Source organism: Pelobates fuscus, chromosome 11 (genome assembly GCF_036172605.1).
Source record: "Pelobates fuscus isolate aPelFus1 chromosome 11, aPelFus1.pri, whole genome shotgun sequence".
Taxonomy (NCBI): domain Eukaryota; kingdom Metazoa; phylum Chordata; class Amphibia; order Anura; family Pelobatidae; genus Pelobates; species Pelobates fuscus.
Genome location: NC_086327.1, coordinates 122,791,666 through 122,801,319, shown reverse-complemented (window position 1 = coordinate 122,801,319; position 9,654 = coordinate 122,791,666).

The following is a 9,654-nucleotide window of genomic DNA, read 5'->3' as shown; positions in this document are numbered from 1 at the left end:
ATGTAATATGTGAAGTGTATGTCATTCGGTAGTTTCCATCCGTACTATATACTTCTGGAAACTACCGAACGGAGAGACCACCCCGGAGAGAAGTGTGCCAGCAATTAAGGTTCACATTCTCTCCAAGCCGCAAGTTAACCGGCTCATTAACAGTGTGTCTGGGTGGCCGCCATTCGGCATGCGTACACGTGGCGGCGGCCATCTTACGCATGAAAATCTCAGCGGTGTTTTGTCGTCGAGTGTCTGGAACTCAAATCGGACACTCAAACAACCAAACACCGCTGAGACCTCCAGAGCTCCGTAACTGCCGAACGGAGAGAGTTAACGAATCCCCATTCGGTAGTTACAAAGTACCGAATGAGGGAATCACTATCCAGGGGAATTAAAGTATGGATGGCAGTTATAAATGTCTGTTTTAACTGCCGAACGGAGACCGACCGCAGGGCCCATTCTCATGGAACCCTTTTCGGATACCAACTCGTGTGCGGTCGGTCAAACTTCACCTTCCTGTAACTGCCGAACCACTGGTCCGATCTGGGTGAATTTTGGATATTATATTCACCCAGATCAGGGCTACCTAGCGGTACCCTAATATTAAGGATATGTGATGGTTTAGGGGTACATCCAAGTTTGGGGTAAAGCACTGTACAAGTTAAGGGGATTATGACGCTCTCTGAGGGGAGGAGATGTGTGGGAGGTAACAAGCACTGCATTGGTTATTGTCATAATTACTGTAGTTCCCTCCCTTGCATGGGAGCAGGCTTTATAAGAAACCTTGGAATAAACGATTGTCAGTTCTACTCCTGAAACTGTGTGTCGTCCAGTTATTGGGAGTGCTGTGGGGATATTTCTGTAACTTTTTACCTGCTGGAAACTCTGCTGTGGATTTACTAATGACTTGTTCCTGAGCCTTTCTTGGATCTAAAGTGGAGAATAGCTGCGAGAAATCAGCTCTCCGCTACAGTGTGGCAGGGTGCATTATTCTGCTGAAAGAGGACACTGCCATCAGGGAACACCAATGCCATGAAGAGGTGTTAGTAGTCATCTTATTCAGTGTAACATCCATATGAATGCAAGAATCCAAGGTTTCCCCGCAGAACCTTGACCAAAGCATAACACTGCCTCCACTAACCTGCCTTCTTCCCTCAGTGCATTCCGCCACCATCTCTTCCTCAGGTATATGACGCACACGTACCCAGCCATCCACCTGATCTAAAAGAAAATGTGATTCATCAGTCTAAAGTTAGTAACCTTTAACCTTAAAATAGCAACTTGCAGCCAATCACAATGCTTTTCCATAGAATTGTGGAAGATCAGGGGCAGAGCCAGCACAAGCCAAACACAGCCCTGGCCGATATGTATCTCTTCATAGAGATGCATTGAATCAATGCATCTCTATGAGGAAAGTTCAGTGTCTCCATGCAGAGGGTGGAGACACTGAGTGTCAGTCACACTGTGCAACACTGCCCCAGGAAGCACCTCTAGCAGCCATCTGAGGAGCGGCCAGTGGAGTTATCCCTAGGCTGTAATGTAAACACTGCAATTTCTCTGAAAATACAGTGTTTACAGCAAAAAGCCTGAAGGAATAAATATACTCACTAGAACAAATACAATAAGCTGTAGTTGTTCTGGTAACTAACATCGAAAGCATTTAATGGACTGCAGTACTATCAGGTTGCTGACTCCAACACAAGGATAGTGAATCCCTTTAACCAGCATCTTGTGTGGATATTCCTTAATAAATGCATACAATAAAATCTAAATGCAGACCTGATCTGCTAGGAACGGGAATGTGCTTAGATGTAAAAAAAAAAAAAAAAAAAAGCCAGATTTAGAGATGTCACTATTTAAGTCTATGGTCATTTTTATAGATAAATCATTTGGAAACATTGTCTAACAGTATTGAATCATTCATAAAGTGTATTCAATCGCAAATTCAGGTGTCACTTAACAGAGCAGAGTTCAGAAACTTCAAGTCAATCAGGATACTATTATTTCATTTATCACAGGCAGCTAATCGCTGGTACAATTACTTACTGAAGTGGGAAATGCTAGGAATGCAAAGTGAATTTAAATTTTTAGGATAAAAACAACTGAACTGGAAACATAGCTTTGAGACTTTGCGAATGTTTACATTTTAGGTGTTTTGAGGTAAAATTTTAAATTTATTTAGTGGTTAGCATCCTATGATTTCCTATGAGTCTTCGGGTGAAATTACAGCGATAGGTTGCAAGTGCAATGGTTTGACAGAAACTGGACAAACCGCACTGAAAGACCTACTGCACCATAACCACTATAGTGCTTAAAGTAACTTTATAAAAGCTTATAGGTTTATCTATAGAAAAAAAAACCAATAGGGATCACCTGTTACATTTTGTACCCACTGTTGTAAAAAGAAATGGTAATAATTATAACATAATACACATATCAGCTGATCTACTTATAACGGCAGCCTAAAACCAAATGCTAGACAGGAGTCTAGCACAAATTTACACTGGGTTCCCAACGGGCCTTTGCCTATAAAGTGCTCACAATAGCTTGCTTACTTTAAAGCAGGCTTCTGCAAACTGCGACCCTCCAGATGTTGTTGAACTACAACTCCCATGATTCTATGAATGAAATAGATAGGCTGAGAATCATGGGGGTTGTAGTTCAGCAACATCTGGAGGGCTGGAGTTTGGGGAAGCCTGCCGTTTAAAGGGACACTATAGTCACCTAAACAACCTTAGCTTAAAGGGACACTATAGTGTCAGAAAACCAAATGCCGCGCGCGCATTCAAAGTGTCCATAGGAAAGCATTACACAATGCTTTCCCATGGATGCTCTGCGTCCTAATATGCGTCATAATATGCCTCAATCATTGCAGATGTGCCTCTAGTGGCTGTCCGGAAGACAGCCACTAGAGGCTGGCTTAACCCCAAATGTAAACATAGCAGTTTCTCTGAAACTGCTATGTTTGCATCTGAAGGGTTAAAACCTGAGGGACCTGGCCCCCAGACCACTTCCTTGAGCTGAAGTGGTCTGGGTGACTATAGTGTCCCTTTAATCAAGTAGTTTTTTTTTTGTTTTTTTTTAAATTCTTTATTTTTGTTGCACAGTTGATTACATTAACAACGACATACGCCACAACAGCGTACATATATGCATATTAAACAGGCTAAACAGTGGCATTGACAATAGTGCATTTTTTGGTTTATGAATGAAGATGAGTTACAACTTTAACAGATATAGGCTTATTAGCCAAGTTTTGCAGGATTAATCTATCTGGTGCTGTACTCTAGCTTAGACTTCGTGCTTAAGGCAGGTGAGTGATTATATCAGGTTATACATTCTACCATAATGTTTAGAGAGCGAGTAAGATTTCACCTTATGTTTAGACAGTGCCTAGTCCTGCCTGCCTCAATCACGTTTATAAGTATGATTTAAACATGCTGATTTTCGAGTTCGAGAAAAAAAAAAAAAAAAAAAAAAAAATTAAATAAAACTAATGAGAGAACAACATTGATTATGTCAGTCAATTAGTAAATGCGATTAACCCATGCGCTAAGTTACTTAACTGAACATAGATAATACCAGGCAGGCGGGCTTGTCATCTTTAACTTAGCAGGCTACAGGCTGTGTTTAACTGATGCTTGTGTTGAGGTTTTATACAGTTATTGGGAGGCTATTATGAGAGTGCTAAACAAAGCTGAACTAAAGAGCATGGCTAAATAACAAAAATAAAATAAAACCACTAAACAGTGGGTATTACGTTGGAGTCCCTTGACATTAGCGAGTCCCTGTTTAGGATAATCAAGTAGTTTTAGTGTACAGATCATGCCTTCAGGTTTCACTGCTCAATTCACTGCCACTTAGGAGCTAAATCACTTTGTTTCTGTTTATACAACCATTGCCACATCTCCCCTGGCTCTGATTGACACAGCCAGCATGAAAAAAAAACCTGTAATTTACCTTAAACAATTGTATCTCTTTCTCTGTAAATGGAACTTTAATCACATACAAGAGGCTCTTGCAGGGTCTAGCAAGCTTTTAACATAGCAGGGGATAAGAAAATCTAAATTAAACACAACTTACAATAAATGGAAGGATAAACATTAGATGACTCTTTACAGGAAATGTTTATGAAGGCTGGGCAAGTCACATGCAGGGAGGTGTGACTAGGGTTCATAAACAAAGTAATTTAACTCCTAAACGACAGAATTGGGCAGTGAGGCTGCAGGGGCATGATCTATACACTAAAACTGTTTCAGTAAGCTAAAGTTGTTTTGGTGACCCTTTAAATTATAGCTTCCCTGATGCCTTATGTGCAGGGCAGGTATTAAACAGTAAAATAGACACATTTCAAAAAGCTCTAACTTGTCTACATTCCAGGTTTTTAACAATGGAGCCTGTGTTTTGTAAATGAGTGCTTATATCAACTCTACTCACTATTTAGTGACACTGAAAATCCATATACATAGTTGCAAATTTTGAGAAATACATATTAAAACAAATTTAAGTAGAATTATCATGGTTTTGTGTCCACCATACCTTGAATGTAACAAGTAGCCAATAAACCTTGTAGGCTATTTAGAGATTTAACTTTTGAAAAATTGGCATTGTCACCCACATAAAATAAAATCCATGATGAGAAATCCTTAGATCATTGCATCCCTCTCGCTAGACCAACAAAGAGAAACAGATCTGTTAGCACATCCCATGGGCCATTTTTATACATCACCTAATGGTCTAAATAGTGTTTTTTTATGTTTGAAAACACATTATAATTAATGTAATAATGTTAATTGCTAATAAGTCTGATCAGAAATAACCAAAAGTCCAGAAAAAAGGGTAATTAAGGGCACACCTGGAATATGCATTTCTAAGCATTGGCGTTGCCGTAAAGGCATATAGATACAAAATACATATTAGAGAACAGAGCACAATCAAGAACACGTACAGTTTAAGTCTTACAAGGCTACTTAAAATCACCTACCTTAGGAAACAGATGTGGGATTTCAGTTACACAATATTGCCATGTTGTGTTAGGCCCACCACTATGTCACATTACCCCAATATCAATGGGTCCAGCACTAATTTTAACATGGGAGATAAACATGGAAACTTGCAATACTTACTGCTAAAGCTGCTTCCAGACACTTTCTTCAATTCATGCTTTCCTGTGGTCAACTCGCCCATAGTAGATGGGTGGGGTGCTCAACCCAATAGGAGTCTGGTTTGGATTTCAAATATACATTGAAGAAAAAAAAAAAAAGAGAGGAATTGGGGGTATACCCAGAAAAGCAAAAATTCATTAGTAAGTAGTGGTGCTACCCTAAAGACCAAAATATATAAAAACTGCAGATTACATACATTGCTCAAACAGAATTCACTTCACTACGTCACAGTACCCTACTTTAATTTCTGTGTAGTGGTGTTCCGGGTGTGCCCCCAAAATCCCATTTTTTGTATAGATTTGCAATCCAGACCAGATTCCTCATTTGCTGAGCAGCACACCCATCCACTATAGGTGCCCTTTGGCAGTTTAAACAGGATATATTTCAGTTAGCTTGTTAATCTAATGTAAAGTCTTTAAAAAACATAAGAAGGTGGCCACAAAATGGATTGGAGGTGCCTGGTTAGAGGGCCATGGTTATAATTATTTATATGGGTCTACATATCCCTAAGCAGTTTTGGGATTGGTCCAGTTAAACAATTAAAATGATCGAATGATTAAAAAACACTCATCATTAAGTCTTTGTATTTGGTTATTGCAAATACAACAAACAGTAATTGAAAAAACAAATAGGAGGAATTTTACCATATAGTTGCAGCATCCATAGAACCAATGAGTTGTGAGATATGGATGTAACCAATTGTAAAAGCCCTACATTTTATTTTAGTTGGCTATTGTTGATACCACTGTGACTAAAAATAGTATTGTTATTAAAGCCCTATATAGGAATGTATAGTACAACACCCACAATCCCCTCTTCTCTCTGAAAAAGACCAAGAGACTGAACTTTGCCATTTTCTGTAATGTTTATTTTTTCCATCTAAAAATAACTCGAAAGTCATTCACATAAATAGTATCAACTCTTGGAAGAAAATTCCCAAGAAATAATGCAGCTTTGTTAACCCAAAATGCTGTGGTGGTGATTGGGACAAATCAAGGTATTATTCATTCCCTGTATGTATAATTACCAATGTTATTTTTGCATTGATTGTAAACAAAATTGTTTTTTTAAAAAAAAATAAGGACGAGAACTCTTTCATGCCTTTCAGCAGTCATAGGTTCAGTAGGACAGTACCAAATTGAGGAATCTCTCCTACCTTCTGGTGTCCTGCACCTGGCGGTACTAGAGACCTTTGTGTAGAACCATCCACATATCTCTTGCGCTTATCTGCTATGAGGTATTTCTGGTCTCCTAGATAACGACTTCCTCCAGTCTACCCTCTGTCATTTTTGCCTCTCCAAGGCCTTACGTTTACGCCAGCCACCTTATGGGCCGGTAAAAGCTTTTCTGTCCCTATTTTGTGTCTACGTTCTATTACTTTTTTCTCTACATAGTTTCCCACTCTATTCTCTAGCTGCCCTCAGCCCTATGTTTCTCCCCTTAAATGTAATCTCTAACTCGGTGTTGCAGCTGCTATTATTTGACACCATAATTCTCTTACATAAGACACCACAAAAACTCCTTCATTCCCTTATCTCTTGCCTTGACTACTGTAACATTCTCTTTATTTGCCTTCATAAAATGTTGGCTCAACTCCAATTTTGGTTTATCTTCCTTACACATCATGCATCTTCTGCTGATTCACTCTGCTTGCCCTTCCGTAGATCCCCATCAAATGTAAGAAAAATATGCACATTTTTGCCGAACAAGCGGACAGCAAGTATCATTACTGTGGATGTGAGCAGGTCATTGACAGACCTCTTTACAATTTAGCGAGTTGGGCTGCGCACAGCATACCACACAAGCCATTAACAGCACAGCCGCAGCTTAGGCTCTTTCAAGAAAGCCAGACAGGGGAGTTTGGCATATGCAGAGTGTACAGCCATGTAAAGCGCACACGACATATAGAAAAAAAATAAACAAACATATGGGGGAGTGGAATAATATAACAGATAAGCTGATTATTTTTTTTATATCGAACTATTAAGCTGATATTACTCTTTTTTTTACAACAGGACAAATTAAAGCAGCTTATTTGAACCCCAACACGTAGTTTTGAAAACTGTAATTTAATTATTATTTTTTTTTATTGCAAATGTAAAAAAAATAAAATAAAAAAATTCTTCTACTCTGCTATTTATCCAAAATTGCTCTACTACAAGGACTAGGGTGCTACTCTGTGACCCATGGCATACACACTCTGCACAGATACAGCTGCTGTAAAACTACAACTCCCATGAAGCTTTGCAAGTAATGCATCTGTAGCTGCACATAGCACAGGGAATAACAGCAAAGGGCGTGGTTTCCCATGACCACGCCCCTCAATCATGTTGCCATACCAACATCTAATGACACAGACTGCGGCGCAACAACGCGATGACATAACCACGGAGCGCTAAACACCCGAGTCAAATATAAACGTATATTTAAATATTCATAAATCTTATTCTAATCGGGTTTCTATTGCAGTAAAGGCAAATCTCTTTTTTTTCTCCGAACGGCATTTCAGAATGATTTACTAAAAAAGTGCAGGTGGTGTTGGAACTCTAGCATTTAGAGCTCTGGGCTGACGCGATGCTGCAGGGAATAAGAGGACCAGCTGTTTAGAAATGTGCGGAGGGGTAGCTATGGCAACAGTGACGTATGTAGCGCTGCGGCAGATTCAGGGTGACCCCTAGTGGTGGAAAAAGAGATAGCAACAGTGTATCATCTCATTGTAATAAAGTGATATAGTAAAATGTGGACATAACAGACACTCCTGACCAGTAAATCAGCTTATTGTCCCATTAACCCTCTGGGGGGCTAGGCTATGTGTCAGGAGCTCACAGATAACTAGAAATATAGGAAAGACTAGCATGACCACCGGGAAATTGTAAATTTTAGGCCAAACTAGCTGAGCTGAAAGCATAGTATTGTTGGCGAAATTTTAAATTTTGCTCTCTTGGCCAATTTGCAATTCTCTTACAAATTGTCCTCCGTTCCCGTTTAGTGAATATTCCAGCATACATTAATTAACCAGGAGGAACTTCGGAAAACCGTAAAGGGAACTACGAAAGTTAGGCCAGAATAACCCAATTTGAAATGCAATCTCCAACTCAACTCATTTTTCAGCTTTTTTGGCTTAAAAAGTGTACTTTTAATATTTCTCCTTGAACCCTTGCTGGCTCAGTAAGCTTTCTGATGGAAAGTGTCCCCAGCTAACCAACTTTATAAAAGGATTGACTTCTCTCTTACGTCATGTCCATTTGCACCTACCACCACCTTATAAAACCACTCTAGGCACTCAGACAACTTCAGCTCAATGAAGTGGTCTGGGTGCCAGGTCCATCTAGGATTAACCCTGCAGCTGAAAACATAGCAGTTTCAGAGAAACTGCTATGCTTCACTGAGGGTTAATCCAGCCTCTAGCGGCTGTCTCACTGACAGCCGCTAGAGGCACTTCCGTGATTCTCACTGTGAAAACGCTGGACGTCAACAGGAAAGCATTGAGTAATGCTTTCCTATGGGTGGTTTGAACGCGCGCATGCGCATTCAGAGCTGACGTCGGTAGAGGGAGGAGAGTTCCCCAGCGCCAAGGGAGCCCAGCGCTGGAGAAAGCAAAGTGGATGGAGGGGGACCTAATGACCCTATAGTGCCAGGAAAAAAAGTTTGTTTTCCTGGCACTATAGTGGTCCTTTAATAGGTTATAGGTAACTCCATAACCTACTTAATAGGGTACCTGGGTTACCCCTCCCTTTCCTGGTGACGTGTGGTGTTCCTCAAGGCTCCATACTCGCCCCCCTATTATTCACATTATTTCTAAATGATGTGCCCAAAATCTGCAAAGCCTCAACTGTACACATGTATGCAGACAACACTGTAATCTACGCTAGTAAACCCAATCTACTGCAGCTCGAGGCTGTGCTCCAAGACTAGCTCACAGAGGTAGAAAAGTGGATTGAGGTTAGCAAACCCTTCCTAAACACTGACAAAACTGTAACAATGATCTTTGGAACTGTACCTAAATTACATAAACTACAAAATCAAAAACTGTGTATCAGAACAAATTCAAATAGCACACTGACCACACACAGCCTGTTCTTTCAAATATCTAGGTATGTTGCTAGACCCCAATCGATCCTTTGGCCTTCACATTGAAAAAATCTCTTCAAAACTTTAACCAAAACTAGGTGCACTGTACAGAAACAAATCCTGCCTAGCCCTACAGTAAAGGAAAAGATTGTACGGCAAATGCTAATGCCGGTAATTGATTATGGGGATGTAGTGCATGCACCCGCAACGCAAACCCACCTTGATAAACATAATACATTGTATAATTTGTTCTGCCTCTTTTTACTGAATGTGATTACACCATTGTGACATGTTAAAAGAGCTAAACTGGCCGTCGCTGGAATCCCGATGCACTCTTTATCTTTCCAGCCTTGTGCTCCTCTGGGAAGCTCCCACCCTACCTGAGTAGAATGCTCTCTCCAGCTGTTCCCACCTCCTATAACCTCCG